The sequence below is a fragment of the Taurulus bubalis genome (genome assembly GCF_910589615.1).
Source record: "Taurulus bubalis genome assembly, chromosome: 20".
Lineage (NCBI taxonomy): Eukaryota > Metazoa > Chordata > Actinopteri > Perciformes > Cottidae > Taurulus > Taurulus bubalis.
Genome location: NC_136608.1, coordinates 18,021,941 through 18,042,604, shown reverse-complemented (window position 1 = coordinate 18,042,604; position 20,664 = coordinate 18,021,941). Strand labels below are relative to the sequence as shown.

Genomic DNA, 20,664 nt, shown 5'->3' with positions numbered 1-20,664 from the left:
GGACACTGATGGACATGTTACTGTCATAGAGGAGGACACTGATGGACATGTTTCTGTCATAGAAGAGGACACTGATGGACATGTTGCTGTCATAGAGGAGGACACTGATGGACTTACCTGAGCAGGTGAGATCCAGAATGGAGGAAGAAAAACCTGATGTTAAACAATCTCTCAGAGCAGATTCAGAGTCAACACAGACAGAGGTGATCCACCACACAGGTCTCTTTGAGGACTCTTCTCTCAGTCTCACAGAAACAGCAGAGCCACAGTCCAGATATCTACAGTCAACATCTGCTTCCTTCAGGGTCCAATAAGAATCTACTGGTCTCCAGTCTCCTTGATGGTTCACCTCCAGTGTTCCTGCACAGCGACTGGCTCCTCCCACCAACCTGACAGGTTCTGAACAGAAAGCAGAGAGTCGTCAGTAAAGAAATTAATTTAATGAAGAAAAGATCAAACTAAAACTTGACTTCAGATTCTGCTTCATTGAGTCTTTATTTCTCTTTTCTTTCTCTATTTACCTGTTGATGTGTGGCCTCCTTCAGCCTGGAGTCCTGGAGAGAGAGACAATATTAGTTGTTTTAAGTAAATGTAATAGAGATAGACAATATTAGTTGTTAAGTAAATGTAATAGAAATCCACACATATTTGTTCATACATGTATTATGTGACTTATTTGGTTGTTATATTTATTTACAGACAGTTGGACCTTTATTTAAAAGCAGGACTGTTTCAGATGTCTCCTTCTGTTTCAGCCAATCACGGAAGAGAAGATTAAAGGGGAATATTTGATACAAGACAATAAAGGAAAATGTGTCATTTTGATGATTTTCCTATTTTTGTGATCCTCCATAATTTAAAGATTAACTGTTTAGTTGGTGTAAGTGATTCCTGCAAATCGGTAAGAATAATCATTATCGATCATGAAGTAACATGGAGACGACATATTGAAAATATAAATGGTAAAATGTCAAAGTCAAAAGCAATACTGTATGCATGTAGAGATGTACTAACTTCTAAGGCCTTGATTTCATTTGTTAATCACTTATACTTCCATATATATCTTATTGTGTGGAGGTGCGCGGGTCAACTTATAAAACATTCATAAATTCAACTTCTTGTTACAAAAATGAGCGATAAGCAACATGAATAATGCTGTTGCTATGGTTACTATGAGCACACAGATCCATTGCTTGTCAGATCTCATGTTATGAAATTTAATGATTTGGTATAATATAAAATAATGCAGAAAACATACAGAGCTAAAGCAAAGTCACTGCCAGACTGTGTACAAATACAAATACTCTGTACAAATACTCTGTACAAAAACTCTGTACAAAGACTCTGTACAAAGGTTGTTTTCAATATGTGAGTTTAAATATGATTGGAGAGATGTTTGTAAGTTTACTGTACAAAAAGCTAAAAAAAAAAAAAAAAGGGATCAAAAGAAGATGTATCTCTATTGTGAATGGTCAACTCATGTTTGCTTTTCAAAAGGGTGGTTTAAAAAAAAAATGTTGAGGGTTACAAGTGTGAATGAAATGTGTATATATATATATATATATATATATATATATATATATATATACACATATATACACAATATATATATATATATATATATATATATATATATATATATATATATATACATATATATATATATATATATATATATATACATATATATATATATATATATATATATATATGTATATATATATATATATATATATATATATATATATATATATATATACACATCTTTATTTGATTCATTATACATAAGTAATTATCTGATTTAATTGATAAGAATTTAGGTTAGGAACATATAATCATTTTGCTTCTACCTTTTCAGTCTTTCTTTTATTTTTGCATATTTTTGCATATTATATTGATACATCAGATTACATTTAGCTTTCATCCAAAGCGACTTCATTATTTTCTAAACACCGTAACTCATGTCAACATGTTCACGTTCAAATAGTGTCTGTAGCTGAAAGTATGCAGAGCCTTTAAGCTTTAAAGTTTAAGAGGATTTACAGATTTTCTCCCATTCAAAAATAAATCATAAAAAGCTTAATAATTCAAAATGTTAAAAAGTTAGAAACAAGAACAGTCACAGCACCGCTCTCCTGAAAGAGATGAATATTCTGATAGCTGAACGGTTTCTGTAGCTCAAATAATGCAGTAGGAGAAAGATGACAAAGATTATTTTTACAGCCACTGAAAACAATTCTCAGGTCTCTGGACCGGTTTACTGCAACGCCTACAAGGGATCAGCCAATCAGAGGCAGCGAGTCATGACGTCTCCTGTTTTTGACCTCAGCGATGAATACGTTGTGTTTCCTGTGAGTCCTTCACAATAAAAGCCCCACGGTGTTTTAATGTGAAGCAGCAGGAAGTGGAGTTCTCATCAGCAGTAACTTCCTGCTGCAGGAGAGTGAACAGGAAACAGAGAGGCTGATATAAATCACATGACCACCAGAGGCACTGATCACATGCTGCATCACTTCCTGTCAGCAGTCAAGAGGAGGGTCCAGCGTGGCCCAGTGCATGATGGGGAACGCCTGCTGTCCCGCATCAGAGAGCTGATTGGCTCTTAGATCGGACACAAACACCACGTGTTGGAGAACATTACAGTTTTTTCTGAATGCTTAAACACTAACAGTGATTCTTAAAGCACGGTTTCTGAAACCATGAACACTTTTAGCCAATGCGTTTACCAAGTGTGCCAAACTGAATGCACCTTCTCTGCTTTACACTCAGTTTATCATTTTATAACACACTTTTTGCAAAACTGTAAACATTGGTCTCTACATTGCTACACTATTTTGCCAATTGCGTTTCCACATTGACACATGTGGAAACACTTTTAGATCATGAGTTCACTTACAAATCAGAGCTTGAGCTCGATTAATAGGCCACAGGTAAACATTTGGTTTGGACAACAATGGAGGCCAATAGTGGACAGATAGTAAGAGGGGTGAGAATTAGACGAGGACGTGAAGAAGTAAGAGGAAGAGGAGAAGGAGAAGGAAGAGGTGAAGTAGGACGGGGGATAAGAAGAGGAAGAGGAAGAGGAAGAGGAGTCAGGAACACAATAAGTGATGAGATCAGAGCGACTGTGGCTGACCATGAGGGAGGCTGGGCAACGGGTTCAACCAAATCTGAGCCGCTGTACTGTTGCAGGTATCATCCGGATATTTCAAAATGAGAACCGGTAAGTAACTGTAAGTGCTGTAGACTTACTGGTGCAGTAATATGTACTGTACTTTCATAATGAGAAGGATCTATCACTAAAAACAGTTACGTAAATGTTTTTACCGCACTGCAAGAAAACCAATATCTGGTGGAAGAGGTCGACTGTTCGCCCCAGAGCAGGAGACCCACTTTGTAAATATGGTCATTCCAAATAACTGTATCAGACTCCGAGAGCTGCAGGCCCACATACTAGCAGACACCATGTTCCAAAAGGTCAACAGAGTGAGTGTCTCTGCACTGCCTCGTCTACTGAAACGCAACAGGATGAGGATGAAGCAGCTGTACAGAGTCTTCTGAAAGGAACACAGACCGTGTAAAACAACTGAGATATGAATATGTGCCGGTAAGCTATACTATCCTATCATTGGTACTGGATCTGGAAGTGTATGGTGCTACATCACATTGACTGATCCCTGTCTTGTCGTGCTGTGCTACATTGTTTTGTCTCTTTCAGAGTCATGGAGCTAGATGCACATGCAGTAAATCATGAGCTAATATATGTGGGCGAGGCCGGTTTCAACCTTGCAAAAACAAGGGGCCGCGGCAGAAATATCATGGGACACCGTGCCATCATCACCGTCCCGGGACAACGTGGTGGCAACGTAACAATGTGTGCGGCTATTGGTCAAAACGGCGTCCTTCACCATCATGCAATCCTGGGCCCATACAACACTGCACACATGATCACTTTTCTGGACACAACAATAGACTCATTCCCAATGACCCGGGGCCAGAGCAGCTCAGGTACCTCATCGTCTGGGACAATGTTAGTTTCCACCGGGCTGTGTGTGTGTGTGTGTGTGTGTGTGTGTGTGTGTGTGTGTGTGTGTGTGTGTGTGTGTGTGTGTGTGTGTATCCACAGCAACAGCAGCATTAAGTATTCATATTCTCATGTTGTCTATATTTACAATAAGAATAAAGTTTCCCTCATAATATGTTCTGCATACAAGATGTAATACTTTAGATCCATATTCTGGTTTATAGAGCACACATAAGTACTAGTACCTCTCAGTACCTGTATAACACAGTACCTGTACCTCACAGTACCAGTACATCACATTACCAGTACCTCACAGTACCAGTATAACCCAGTATACTTTAGTCAATAACTACATTCACCAGCTGGATATTTAATGAGTATATATATTTATATATTTATATGTATGAACCCTGTCTTCACACAGTGTCAGCTGGGATCGGCTCCAGCGCCCCCGACCCTGAATAAGATAAAGCAGAGTCCTACCTGAGCTCCACAGCAGCAGCAGCAGCAGCAGGTGATCCATGACGTCCAGGTAGACTCTCTCTCTCTCTGTCTCTCTCTCTCTGTCTCTCTCTCTCTGTCTCTCTCTCTCTGTCTCTCTCTCTCTCTCTCTCTCTGTCTCTCTCTCTCTCTCTCTCTGTCTCTCTTCAGTGTTTCAGGTCCTATTTAAACTTCTCTGCTCTGCGGTTTCTTTACGTAGAGAGGAGAGGTGGAGCTTTAAGGAAGCTGTCTTTAGTCACAGATCATATTTAATTTCACAAGAATTTGCTGACTGATTGCTGATGACAGGACTGTTTCCATGACAACAGCAGAGATGTTCCAGTAGATTAATGCGGTCAGAGTCTCATCACTTCATATCCATGTGTTCACATCATCAGCTACAGATACTTATACCACTACTAGAAACTCTTCTTCATCAGTTACATATACTTATACCACTACTAGAAACTCTTCTTCATCAGTTACATATACTTATACCACTACTAGGAACTCTTCTTCATCAGTTACATATACTTATACCACTACTAGAAACTCTTCTTCATCAGTTACATATACTTATACCACTACTAGAAACTCTTCTTCATCAGTTACATATACTTATACCACTACTAGAAACTCTTCTTCATCAGTTACATATACTTATACCACTACTAGAAACTCTTCTTCATCAGTTACATATACTTATACCACTACTAGAAACTCTTCTTCATCAGTTACATATACTTATACCACTACTAGAAACTCTTCTTCATCAGTTACATATACTTATACCACTACTAGAAACTCTTCTTCATCAGTTACATATACTTATACCACTACTAGAAACTCTTCTTCATCAGTTACATATACTTATACCACTACTAGAAACTCTTCTTCATCAGTTACATATACTTATACCATGACTAGAAACTCTTCTTCATCAGTTACATATACTTATACCATGACTAGAAACTCTTCTTCATCAGTTACATATACTTATACCATGACTAGAAACTCTTCTTCATCAGTTACATATACTTATACCACTACTAGAAACTCTTCTTCATCAGTTACATATACTTATACCATGACTAGGAACTCTTCTTCATCAGTTACATATACTTATACCACTACTAGAAACTCTTCTTCATCAGTTACATATACTTATACCACTACTAGAAACTCTTCTTCATCAGTTACATATACTTATACCATGACTAGGAACTCTTCTTCATCAGTTACATATACTTATACCACTACTAGAAACTCTTCTTCATCAGTTACATATACTTATACCACTACTAGAAACTCTTCTTCATCAGTTACATATACTTATACCACTACTAGAAACTCTTCTTCATCAGTTACAGATACTTATACCACTACTAGAAACTCTTCTTCATCAGCTACATATACTTATACCACTACTAGAAACTCTTCTTCTCTTCATCAGCTGATGATGTGGTCATTGGTAGTTTAAATTCATATTTAGAATATTAATCAAAGTTCCAGATTGTAGTATTTTGTATTCTCTATGTAGTGATGTTATGAGTTTATCAATGGCTGTACAGAGACACAATTGGCATTCCAACATTGCATAAATAATAACAAGTAATCATAGTATAAGCTATAGATATCATCATCATCATCACGTCTGTTCTGTAACCACGACATCGTACTTCAGCTCTTCGCTCTTCGTCACCTTGTTGATGAAGAGCTTCAAAGAGGAAGATGTTCACGTCTGCACGATGTCGTCTTTTATCTTCAGCTGAATATTCCGTGATTAAAGAGTCTGAATATGAGACGGGAACTCAAAACTTGTCTTTAAAATGATGAGACATATCCCATAATTAAGACTTAGTGTGTATCTTTAAATCTTTAAAAACTGTCACATTCGTATCTCAGTGTCTTGAACTCGGCAGGACATGACACCTCAAGGTGTTGGTTATGACTTGCATGCAATGTCTTTATCGCCATAATTGATCGGATTATTATCATTATTACTGAAATGTCCCACAGAGGCAGGCTAGTTTATGTGTAGCACATTTCAACAACAAGGCTTCAAAGTGCTTCACATGAAAGCATCAAAACATCATGCAGAGAAAACACGACTTAAAAACAATTAAGAATATTCATTAAAACATTGAAAACGGTCAAAAAGCTAAAAATAGAATAAAAGTTGCAGTTTAAGAAATAAAATGCAGTAATGAGATGCAGGAAGTGATTAATATCATTGAAACTGGTTCAATTAAAGGCAACAGAAAAGTCTTCCATCTGGATTTAACCTTTTAAGCCGCATGACAAAAACAGAGGTATTTTTTAGGATTCTGCTCGAAAAAACATCCCCAAACTAAAAAGGGTGTATCTCTGCAACAACAAGGGCTATTTGAATAATGTTGGTGTGATAATAAAGGCAACCCATGTGAGCTTTTGTTCAGATGTGTAAATATTAGTATATATGTTACTGGTTAAGAGTACATAAAGATTGAAATGCAGCAAAAATAGAAGTTACAGTAGTCCAGTCTCCTGGAGATAAATGACCTGTGAACCTCTCAGGCTGACCCCCATGGAAGTTGCTCAGGGGAACAGGGGTCCTCCTCTCCAGGGACATGTTGTCCGGGTTTAGGAGTTCCTCAAAGTGCTCTTTTCCACCGCCGACGATGTACCCCATCCGGGTCAGTAGTACTTTATTACTGTAAAATATATGTTCAGATCCTGGGAGGTGGTGTGGGGAATAAGGTCCGGAGTCCAAAAAGAGTTATACTAGTAATTATTTAATAAAAGAATGATGACAGAACAGCTTATGCAAACCCGATCGGGCCCCTCCTTCCTCAACGAACTCCAGACCGCAGGTCTTGTCTAGTCACGTGGGGATTTAAAAGGGCCGCTCTTCTTGCGCACGTGTTATAGGTCTCATTCACAGAGCTTAAGGCCACTCATTGGTTAGTTCTACGGCATGCGATTGGCTAAAAGTCCCACAGGGGCGGAGTCTCTCTTGGCGCAGGTTTTGAAGATGGCTCCATAACATTCATGTTTTCCGGTACCTGAAGTCCTCACTCCGCCCTCCTGTGTTTACTAACGCAGTATTTGACCTAGAAGGAGTTGTTATTCAGTTTTATATGTTACAACTGATGAGACTACAGCTTTCAGTCATCCTTCCACAGACTCTCTTTACCTCCCCCACTGTGCCTGATAAGAACAGTAGAGATTCCCCAGACCACAGGTGGTTCGGTCCCCTTTGTTCTTAAAACCAAATGCTCCCTTGTAAAACCCCCAATCACGTTCTATGTGTAAATTACCATGTGACCCTCAGCATACTAGTGGCTCTGTGACCTGATAGATTATTGTCTATCTTAAGCATTGCAATGTGCACATGGACATCATTACACAGTAATAAAAATTACCTTCATATGCATACAATTACAAATCCCTCATAATAATATCCCTTATTAGATATCATATTTCATGCATTGTAATCTACACATAAACAACTCATTTTACATAGATGTGCAAGTCCACATGTGACAAACTAAGCTAAAAAAACACTACATTACTTAACAACAGGTAGTACTTTATAACTTAAAGGTAGTACTTTATAACTTAAAGGTAGTAGGTGTTATGATGTTGGTTTGTTTGGTGTCCTGTTTTATTGTGAAGTCCTTGTCTTGTGTGTCCTCTGTGTTCCTGCACTTCCTGCCCCAGTGATTGTCCGTGATTGTGTCTGCGGTCGAATAGTCCATTTTGGTGAGGAACCTTCCTGACTGAGTGAAATGACCCGGAAGTACCTAAGTGGCCGCCATGATAATTGTCCAAATGCAAAGGAAAAGTCCCCGCTGCTGCCCCCGCGCCGCAGTCCACGCCAGCTCCACGCCTCCAGCCGGCGGGCCGGCCGATCCCAGCTCCACGTCTCCATCAGAACGACCGGCTTTTCAGGGACATGATGGAGTCCCTCCAAGCCCTGTCCCCAGACAAGGTGCCAGCTCCCCCGGTCCTGTCGGCGTCCCCCGCCTCTGTGCCGCTGCCAGACCACGCTGCCGCCTCCGGGCTATTTACTAATTACTTAACAACAGGTAGTACTGTCTTAATTATTAATGTACTCCACCCTCAGATCTAGAAAGCGCTCGCTCCTCCGGTCAACTCAGACACTGGACTCTTTTAAGACTGAAAAGCTTTTTATCAGGAAGCATTTTTTTACCTTGTGTTGATTCATTGTGAGCTATTCATTTGTCTTTTTTTTACTTTTTATTAGGGGTTGCTTTAACCATGTTTTCACTACTATATATTGGCTCTGTGGCATTCTGAGTTTCTTCTGAAAGAAAAGTGCTCTTAAAAATGAAATGTATTATTATTACTCAACAGCAGGTAGTATTACTCAACATAGTATTACTCAACTCAACAGTAGGTAGTATTACTCAACTTAATAACAGGTAGTACTTCATTACTAAACAACAGTTACTACTGTATTACTGAACAACAGGTATTACTCTGATAGTTTGCAGCTCGTTCACTCGGACAATAATGTGAAAAAGAACTAAGAATATAACATTGGCATTACAACATTACATAAATAATAACAAGTAGTTAAAGAGTCTGAATATGAGACGGGAACTCAAAACTTCAGCTTTGGATCACAAACGTCTCCCAGAAAATTTAAAAATAGATCGTGAAAGTTAGGAACACTATAAATAAAAATGACTTATTGAAAGTGTCTTTAAAATGATGAGACATATCCCATAATTAAGACTTAATGTGTATCTTTAAATCTTTAAAAACTGTCACATTCGTATCTCAGTGTCTTGAACTCGGCAGGACATGACACCTCAAGGTGTTGGTTATGACTTGCATGCAATGTCTTTATCGCCAAAATTGATCGGATTATTATCATTATTACTGAAATGTCCCACAGAGGCAGGCTAGTTTATGTGTAGCACATTTCAACAACAAGGCTTCAAAGTGCTTCACATGAAAGCATCAAAACATCATGCAGAGAAAACACGACTTAAAAACAATTAAGAATATTCATTAAAACATTGAAAACGGTCAAAAAGCTAAAAATAGAATAAAAGTTGCAGTTTAAGAAATAAAATGCAGTAATGAGATGCAGGAAGTGATTAATATCATTGAAACTGGTTCAATTAAAGGCAACAGAAAAGTCTTCCATCTGGATTTAAAGGAACTGAGGGTCTCTGAGGGTCTCTGGTGGTGTCTGATGGTGTCTGATGGTCTCTGATGGTCTCTGGGGGTCTCTGAGGGTCTCTGTTGGTGTCTGATGGTCTCTGATGGTCTCTGAGGGTCTCTGAGGGTCTCTGTTGGTGTCTGATGGTCTCTGATGGTCTCTGAGGGTCTCTGAGGGTCTCTGGTGGTGTCTGATGGTCTCTGAGGGTCTCTGAGGGTCTCTGGTGGTGTCTGATGGTCTCTGAGGGTCTCTGAGGGTCTCTGGTGGTGTCTGAGTGTCTCTGGTGGTGTCTGATGGTCTCTGATGGTCTCTGATGGTCTCTGAGGGTCTCTGGTGGTGTCTGATGGTCTCTGATGGTCTCTGAGGGTCTCTGGTGGTGTCTGGGGGTCTCTGATGGTGTCTGATGGTCTCTGATGGTCTCTGAGGGTCTCTGGTGGTGTCTGATGGTCTCTGAGGGTCTCTGAGTGTCTCTGGTGGTGTCTGATGGTCTCTGATGGTCTCTGAGGGTCTCTGATGGTCTCTGATGGTCTCTGAGGGTCTCTGGTGGTCTCTGGTGGTGTCTGATGGTCTCTGGTGTCTCTGAGGGTCTCTGGTGGTGTCTGATGGTCTCTGGTGTCTCTGAGGGTCTCTGGTGGTGTCTGGTGGTCTCTGGTGGTCTCTGGTGTCTCTGAGGGTCTCTGGTGTCTCTGAGGGTCTCTGGTGGTCTCTGGTGGTCTCTGAGGGTCTCAGCAGATATGTGGAGCAGAAAAGCTGAGCGCTGCTTCTTTGTTTAGTTCTGACTCTTGGAACAGGAAGTAGACCCGTCCCAGACCACCTGAGGGGTCAGATGGTTCATAAGGTAGACCAGCAGATCACAAATGGATTTAGGCCCTTAAAGCTATTCAACATGCTAGGCTGGTGGGCTCTTTATCACTGCAGTGTTAGTGTTAGTCCTGCAAGTTAACCGTTTATTTATTTCTATATTTTATTTTTAATAGATTCATTAAAGGCTTTCAGGCTTTAATTTGCAAGAGGGATAGAGAGAGACGGGTCACCCCTCCGGCCTCGAGCAGAACCTCCGTGGAGGTTATGACCTGGTGCTAAACTAGGAAGTCTGAATATTTTCCCAAAACCTCACAAACACAAAATAACTGAATAGTAAAATAAGTCACCAAGCAACACGAGATCCGACCGTCACACACGGCCAGAGAGAGAGGGACTAGTTTATCTGATGCTTTCAGCTCGGCTGTGATCACACTACCAAACATTAATGCATTCATGACAAACTCTTGCAAGGGGATTTAATACTTATGAAACCCGCTCTCTACCCGTACACACCCAGCGGTGTCCAGCGGACAGTCAGAGGTCAGAGGTCAACCAGTCACCGTAACTCTCTCTCTAATTCATTAAAACAAATATGTGGCTGTGAGTAAGTGTGTCCTGTATCTTTATCAGTGTGCGTAGCCGTGATGGATTAACCTCAGACTCACCTCGGGGCGGGTCGACGTGGAGCGCCGGGCGTTCTTGAACCTCCGCTCTTTCCTGTGTTACTTCTCCTTTTTTACACTGCAGTCTTATCAGCCTCGTTTCCGCTCACCCTCTCAGTCCTCACACATGCACATGGAACTCATGAACATGTTATCATCACTTACATCACTACAAAGGTTATTTGAAGAAACACCATAGTTTTAACCTTTTCGCCAAGCATTGATTGTATGTCAAGAGTCTCTTCCCACTATCCTGTACTCTTCTGCAAGGTGGATCACGGCCTCCAGCAGACACGTTCTCGTCGACCCTGAGCATCACTAGATTATATTAAAGAAATAAAACACACACATATCATCTTCACCCTGTAAAGAGAACCAAACCACACAGAACAAACAAACCCCAAACCTAAAAGTCTAATGTATGACCCCTGACCCTTGAGAGGATCCTGCAGGCCAGCTTCCCTAAGATCTGATCTGTTCTACACATCTTAACGGCCTGTTTCCTGCGATCTGTACCTTCACCCTGTCCACCGTTTAGGACTAAAGGAGCCCATACTCGGCTTCTGCTTCACTGCTGAGGCCTCACTGATCGTTACTGCGTCCGGAGGTTTGGTCTTTTGCTGAATGCAGGTGGCGAAAAACTAATCTCCAGGTTCACTGTGGTATCTATAAAGAGACACTTCACAATTATAATTTGGAACTTAGAAATGCAAGACAGGCCTTCTTCTCTGACATCATAACCAAAAACAAAAACAATACACGCGCCTTATTTGCTACCGTGGACAGGCTAACAAACCCTCCGGTGTCGGTAACGGATACGCTCCAATCCACCTGGGCATGCAATCAATCTGACTCCTATTTTGCTGATAAAATTCAGAAAATTAGACAAGCAGTCGGTGGCTCCACACCAACCACAGGATATGTGTTGTCCCCATCTTTAAATAGCATCCATTCAAATATCATGACACAATTTCACTCAATTAACCAAAGAAGCCTAGAAGACATTATACAACATCTGAACACATCCTCCTGCTGCTTGGATATTCTACCAACACACTTTTTCAAAAATATTTCACACTGCATGACCGCTGATCTTTTACAATTTGTAAACACATCCCTTCTCTCAGGTGTCTTCCCACAATCCCTAAAAACTGCAGTTATTAAACCACTTCTAAAGAAGGCTAGTTTAGACCCCGAAATATTGAAAAACTATAGACCAATATCAAACCTCCTATTCTTAAGTAAAATAATGGAAAAAGTGGTTTTTCAACAGCTGAACAACTTCTTGGCCGAAAATAACTGTTTCGATGTCTTCCAGTCCGGCTTTCGTCAGCACCGCAGTACTGAAACTGCTCTTGTTAAGGTTTTCAACCACATCACTTTAACACAGACAGTGGCAGAACCTCAGTCTTAGTATTACTGGATCTCAGTGCTGCATTCGACACGGTTGATCATGACATACTACTAGACAGACTGAAGTCTGGGTAGGACTCTCTGGAGCAGCACTTAACTGGTTTGAATCCTACTTGAAGGACCGACAATACTTTGTGTCGGTAGCTAATTACACATCAGAGCTGACTAGGATGACATGTGGTGTTCCCCAAGGTTCAATACTGGGGCCTCTTCTGTTCAACATCTGCATGCTTCCACTGGCTCAGATTATGAAAAATAACAAAGTGTGTTATCATAATTATGCAGATGACACACAACTCTACATAACTATATCACCAGGGGACTATAGTCCCATACAAGGGCTGGCTAAATGCATTGAAGAAATCAATAACTGGATGTGCCAGAATTTTTTTCAATTAAATCAAGATAAAACAGAAGTAATTGTTTTTGGTCCCAAGGACGAACGATTGAAAGTCAGCGCTCAGCTTCAATCACTAATGTTTAAAACCTCAAACCAAGCTAGAAATCTAGGTGTAGTTATGGATTCAGACCTCAACCTGAACAGCCATATCAAGACAATTACAAAATCAGCCTACTACCACCTGAAGAATATATCAAGGGTTAGAGGACTTTTGTCTCAACAGGATCTGGAGAAACTTGTCCATGACTTTATCTTCAGTAGACTTGACTACTGTAACGGTGTGTTCACAGGCCTCTGTAAAAAGTCAATCAGAAAGCTGCAGCTGATTCAGAACGCTGCAGCTGGAGTCCTCACTAAGACCAGGAAAGTGGATCACATCACTCCAGTTCTGAGGTCTTTGCACTGGCTCCCTGTCAAACAAAGAATTGACTTTAAAATCCTGCTGCTGGTTTATAAAGCACTGAATGGTTTAGGGCCTAAGTATGTTTGTGATCTGCTGCTACCTTATGAACCATCCCGGCCCCTCAGGTCGTCTGGGACGGGTCTACTTTCTGTTCCAAGAGTCAGAACTAAACATGGAGAAGCAGCGTTCAGCTTTTCTGCTCCACATATCTGGAACAAGGTCCTAAGAGCTGCAGGTCTGCTGAGACCCTCAGCTCCTTTAAGTCCACATTGAAGACTTTTCTGTTTGCTGCTGCCTTTAACTGAACCAGATTCAATTACTGCATCTCACTACTGCATTTTATTTCTTAAACTGCACTGCAACTTTTATTCAACTTTTATTTTTTAAGTTGCTTTTTCTACTTTTATTTTGTTTTTTGACTGTTTTAATGTTTTCTTAACTGTTTTTAAATCTGCATTATGTTTTGATGCTTTTAATGGTTTTATGTGAAGCACTTTGAATCGCCTTGTTGTTGAAATGTGCTCTACAAATAAACCTGCCTTGCCTTTTACTCTGACACCATATGAGGACTCTTTGTGTTGAAGCTGACAGCGACAGGCCAGGGCTCCACGTTGACAAGAGAATCACATCAAAACTGCAGGTTGTCCAACAGGATAAACAACAGCAGCAGCACAGACGCCATTTTCTTTTTTCCACACAGCAGCTTTTTCCACACACTCAACATTTGCAAAAGTGTTATTACTTGGAAAACATTACAAAACCGAGCCAATAGCTCATAGTCAGCAGTCTCCGTCTGTCAGTGAGTTTTAGAGAAATTATTATTGTTTGGGCTGCTTGGCACACATTTACAAATGTCCTCTTTATTTTACCTGACCATTTTCCACCAGAGGCTCATTAAAACAAAGGTTTTTTATATATAAGGAGTTATGTCTCTCCCTTTATCACCTGTGAATCTCTCCTTATAGTATCACTTGTCAGTAATGTTATTTCAGTTTACTGTCTATGATGTTTTACACCAGAATTACAACCTCTAATCATACATTGGCTTCTTTATATATTACGAAATACGCAAAATACGCAAAATCATTAAGTAAAATGAAAAATGTCAATAAGTAAAATCCTTAATAACAACATTATGAAATCGGTCAAATCTATAATATATCTTTAAATTCCATAGTTATGAATGTTGTCAATGCATAAAGTTAAAAAATAAGAAGAATTAGTGTGAAACAAGTAAAACTCTGATTATTAAAGATAAGTACAATCTTGAAGTACAACAATGAGCTAAATAGTCATATGTCTTGAAGTTCCCCTCAAGTCAGAACAAATGACAAATAAATGAGATGTTTGGGGCTGTGTGTGTTATTATGATAATTAGCGTGAGTCATTTAGACCCGAGGGCAACAGCACAGGGTTTGAGGAAGTAGAGCTGCTCATTTTAACCGGATGACAACAGAGGGTTGGGGATAATAACAGTGAGTCATTTTGAGTTGGGGATATGTAGAGCGGGTCATTTTGCCCCGAGGACCATGGCAGATGTTTGGGAATATGTAACGTGGGTCATTTTGTCTCATAGGTCAACGGCAGAGGGTTGGGAATATACGTGGGTCATTGTGACCCGAGGAAAACAGCAGAGTGTTGGGGATAAGTAGATCATTGTGTGTGTTTAATTCATGGGTAACTTTGTTCATAGTTAGAGGTAGGGTTTATATTGCATGACAATATATATAGCTTTCATTTCTGACTCATGAGTTCATATAGCAACAAACACAAGTACAACAACAATATAACAAATACAATACATAAATGTTTTAAACTGCAAAGGATTCTCATGCGAGGTGCATGTCTGTAAGAGGCTAATCTAGTTCACTGCCATCAGAAGGGTTGTCCTCTCCCTCATCCTCCTCTTCCTGCAGGGCAGTGGGTTTTGGGGCTGCCAAGTACGCTGTCCACCTTCCTGCGAGTCCCTCCGTCCACCCAGAGTCCCTCCGTCCACCCAGAGTCCCTCCGTCCACCCAGAGTCCCTCCGTCCACCCAGAGTCCCTCCATCCACCCAGAGTCCCTCCGTCCACCCAGAGTCCCTCCGTCCACCCAGAGTCCCTCCATCCACCCAGAGTCCCTCCGTCCACCCAGAGTCCCTCCGTCCACCCAGAGTCCCTCCGTCCACCCAGAGTCCCTCCGTCCACCCAGAGTCCCTCCGTCCACCCAGAGTCCCTCCGTCCACCCAGAGTCCCTCCGTCAGTGAGCGGGAAGAGCCAAGATCGGGCAGATAGTTATTACTGTGCAATAGCAATAAGTGAGTGAAGTATCTTTACATGGCATGCTTAGAATGAAACCTGCTGGTGAGATGAAATATTGCTTGAAGTGGCAAGCCAAGAAGCATGAATGATACCAGTGAGTGTGCAATTATGAAAAAGGAGGGATATTCTCTAATTGCCATACGGATGAGTCGAAGGTAAGTATGTGTGTGTGTGTGTGTGTGTGTGTGTGTGTGTGTGTGTGTGTGTGTGTGTGTGTGTGATATGACTCCCCTGTAGTCTGGTCCAGTGACCAGTCTTAATTAAAGTCAATGAGTTGCGTCGTGGAAGAGCAGGGTTCGGGTTCTTGGGTTGGAGCAGCGCTTCAGCCAAAATACGGCAGATTTACCTTGAAAGAGAGAGGAGTGATATTATAGTTATTACTGTACAAAGAAAATGATGGTTCAGTATGGTTCAGTAATAAATCTATGAAATAATTGTTGAAGTAAGTATCTTTAATTGGCTTGCTTAGAGCGAACCCTGCTGGTGGGATGAAATATTGCTCTAAGAGGCAGGCCAAGAAGCCTGCATATTATATTGCAGTGAGTATGCAATTATGAAAAAGGAGTGATAATCCATAATTGCCGTACAGATGAGTCTAAATTAAGTATATATGTGTGTATATATTATATTATTATAATTCCCCTGTAGTCTGGTCTGGAGGACCAGTCAATGAGTCCCGTCGTCGAAGAGTAGGCCCGAAATGGAGCCTCTGTGGCAGTGCTCGTCCATGGTGGGATTCACCGGCGGTCGGATGGCAGGCCGCATGCTCGGGTCTCCGTTGAGTCTCCGGCTGTGAAGCTGGAGCTGCGGCGCCACCAAGCATCATCTGCTCCGGAGAAGGAAGCGATCCATCCTGTCCGGTCCCGGGCTTCGCACTCGCGTGGTCTGCCTTCGGTCCTCGTGGCGTCGGACTGCAGAAGGTCTGACCCTCGCCTTCGTCAGAGGAAGGAGTTCCCGGGCGGTCAACGGGGCTTCGGACTCGTGGCAAACGGACTTCTCCTCCGCTGTGCATCGCGCCATCTTCGCGACGGTCCTGTTTTAGATGTTCCACGTCAGGCTCGTGTGAGCCTCGTGCTCAACTCTCACCGGGAAAAAGTCGCAGAAACTCATTCTTAATGAACCTTTTATTTCCAGGTGGTAAGTAAAAGTATAAATACATGTAGAACAGTTTGGGTTACATTTAAACCCTCATCAGCTACTTAAAACAAATCAAATTGAGGAGTTGAGTCGGCATGCATTGCCTCCGCCTCGCTGTCTGCAAAGGGAGGGTCCAGTGCAGCGCCTGGTGACGCCAGCATGCAACGTGCAGGAACTGACATGAAGGTCAAATACATCACCCCCACAGTAAACCTTCACAAAGTGACCCAAGTCCTCATCAAAACATGCAGTTCATTACATACTCTATTTATAAACAGGCAATGAACCATCAATAAACATGTTTCCAGTGGAAATTTGTGTTGTTCTCAATCATTTGCGTCTGTGCATTGACTTTACATGCAATCTACTGCAATATTAAGTTCTGTTTAATGCATTTTGTAGACCTTAGTTCAACTATGTTGAACTTATTTATTCTTATTTGTCACTTTGTTCTGATTTTGTTCCCCATCACAATAGCTGTAAACATTTTTGGGTGAATAAAGTCCTCCCAGTCGTATGCGCACCCTGGTGCTTCACACCCCTCTTGAAAAGCAAATGAAAGAAAACAAGAAGCTTTGAGTGATTAAAGCACACATATATATATATATATATATATATATATATATATATATATATATATGTGTATATATATGTGTATATATATATATATATATATATATATGTGTATATATGTGTATGTATGTGTGTATATATATAAGTGTATATTTGTGTATATATATATATATATATACATATAATTATATATACATATATATACACACATATATATATATATATTATATATATATAGAAACAAATATATGTGTTTATGTATATATGTATATATGTGTGTATATATGTGTTTATATATGTATATATATACATATAAATATATATGTACATATAAATATATATATATGTGTATATATATGTGTATATAGATATATATATATATATATATATATATATATATATATATATATATCTATATACACATATATATGTATATATATGTCTTTCTCTGTTAAAGCACAGTTCCTGTTCAACAGAGCTCTTTCTCTCACAATATAGTGACGGCAGTGGAGAAGAACTTCATGAAACTAATTCATTCAGAAAGCACAGAAATAATATATTTTTTAAATGTTTTAATATGTTTTTTTTCACGTTGCAGAACATGCAGCCAACTCAACATATTACACAGCAGTAGCTTCAACTTCACTAGATGTTCAACAACATATCCAAACATGAATTGATGCGGCTGGTGTTCTGTTTAGTTCCACCAGATGGAGACAAAGTTCACATTTGGGTTCCAGGCTGGTGAGAATTTTGTTTTACTTTTTTTTTTACAAACATATTGTTTCCTGCACAGTTTCACCAACACCTTCCCTTTGTTCAGGGTCCGGTAGAACATGTAGAAGATGTCTACCTGTGCCTCTTTAAGATGCTTCATTTATCCATTATTTATTCTTTATTCCTGTTTGTGTGTAACTGTCACATTATTTTAAGGATTAAAGTTTAAGGATTAAAGTATTTTGGAGAAATAGTTTTTTTTTTTTTTTCAAACAATATTCAACTAGTGTGAAGACATCAGCATTTTGTTTTTATCAACTAGAGAACAGGAAGTGACCATATATGGAATGGGGTGGAGAGACGCCGTATACGTCTCTAGTATCCTGTCAATCACCCTGTAGCCCCGCCCCTAAAGCTGCTTTATGGTCTGTTTAACTCTAAATGACCATCATGTACTAAATGAACATCATGCTGTATTGAAGAAGACTTGAAACTAGAGATTGAGACATAAACTCATGTTTACAATGTTTACTGAGGGAATACATCAAGAGAAGTAGAGTCATTTATATAGACTTCTATACAACCAGAGGAGTCGCCCCCTGGTGGTCAGGAGAGAGAATGCAGCTTTAACACATGAAGCATAGACTTCTATACAACCAGAGGAGTCGATCAGGAGAGAGAATGCTGCTTTAACACATGAAGCATAGACTTCTATACAACCAGAGGAGTCGATCAGGAGAGAGAATGCTGCTTTAACACATGAAGCATAGACTTCTATACAACCAGAGGAGTCGCCCCTGGTGGTCAGGAGAGAGAATACAGCTTTAACACATGAAGCATAGACTTCTATACAACCAGAGGAGTCGCCCCCTGGTGGTCAGGAGAGAGAATGCAGCTTTAACACATGAAGCATATACTTCTATACAACCAGAGGAGTCACCCCCTGGTGGTCAGGAGAGAGAATACAGCTTTAACACATGAAGCATAGACTTCTATACAACCAAAGGAGTCAACCCTATTGGTCACAATCAAAATATGTGCATGCTCTGTAATGGTAAAATATAGTGTTGTAATATTGTGAGTTTAATAGAGCCTGAATTGACCTGAATGACCCTCAGAGATGAAGTACCAAATAAGGGGAGAAGCAGATGTACCGGGATCAGAGAGCTTGTTGATCTTCCTTCACTTGTATATGGGGGGTCGTAAACACATAAGGTGTTGATGGTCAGGACAAAGGGAATGTAAGTTCTGTTGATGGGAGCTCTGGGGGTTCATGTTTCTCGAACAGACTCAGCTGCTCTGGTCTCCTTCATTGGGGCGTTCTGAGGCGGAGACCTGATTGTGCTGTAAGTGAGCTGAAGACTGCTGCTTCTTCGAATTCTGTGTCACAGGCTGCGCCGAGTGGCAGTGACAGACTTTTCCTTCCTGCAGGAATAAACAGACTTAAGATAACTTTGATTCAGAGACTTCATTCCTTTTTAACAGATCTACAGGGAAATCTTCCATCATAGCTCTCAAACGCAGAGTAAACACTGAGGTCTGATACGACCCCCACAGAGTGTCAGTGGAACTAGTCTTTGGCAGATCAGCAACACTCTTTGAGAACAGAATAGGGAAATCTTCAAAAACAGGAAATGCAGACACATAGTTCAAGTGTGTGGGCGAGGCTGCTGTCAGGCCTTCATTCTTACTTTCAATCGGATTGATGAAGTCTGTTGTTGTTTTTTAAAGCAGGTCCGTTGCTTCATTTAGTCGTCTATTGGAGAGTACCAACTAGATGTTGTGTTCGTAGAAACTTCAAACAAACTTATGAAACGTACAATATGAACTCGTACTCTCTCCCACTCTCTGGAACTGACAACCACAGACTCTGCACACTGTGTCAGTCATTTTAAGTTTGACAAGTCTGACTTGTTTTTTGACCATGGCTCTAGATCCTTGACCAGGTTGAAATACAGTATTGTTAAATATAATTGCATCATGTTTTAATCAAATAAGATCAAAGAGTTTATTTGAGCTGTTCACAAGAAATTGGACTATCCAACAAACACTGTATGTAACAGAATGATGGAATGAACTTAATGATCAGAACAACAGTGCATGTGTCTGTCCCACGGCCACTTAAATAAACTAAATTAAAAGTAACCAAAAGAGGAGTTACAGAAAATAACCTCATAAAGGTTAACACCACTATTGCAAAAGTACAACATGATAGGAGAGTTAAGTGTGGACTCCTAAATACTAGATTGTTGTCTTCTAAAGCTGTATTAGTAAATGAATTAATATCAGATAATGATCTTGATGTGTTGTGTCTTACTGAAGCCTGGCTGAGATATGAGGAATATGTCAGCCTCAATGAATCTACTCCTCCAAGTCATATTAATACTCACATTCCTCGAGGCACCGGCCGAGGAGGAGGAGTAGCTGCCATCTTTGACTCGGGTCTGTTAAAGGGTCCTAAACCTGGACTGAACTAAAACTCATCTGAAAGCCTTGTTCTTAGTCTTTCACATCCAACCTGGAAAACAGTTCAGCCCATTCTGTTTGTTGTGGTATATGGAGCACCAGGTACGTA

At 40.4% G+C, this 20,664-nt stretch overlaps 1 long non-coding RNA gene across 1 annotated transcript; it reads right to left on the bottom strand.

The window, feature by feature from the left end:
• Positions 1 to 310: 310 nt before the first annotated feature.
• On the bottom strand, positions 311 to 4,641 carry LOC306752142. Its single transcript, XR_013771217.1, has 3 exons — positions 4,508 to 4,641; positions 522 to 554; positions 311 to 399 (listed from the first exon to the last, which is right to left on the bottom strand). It is a non-coding gene; the product is annotated as an uncharacterized lncRNA (long non-coding RNA).
• Positions 4,642 to 20,664: the final 16,023 nt, after the last annotated feature.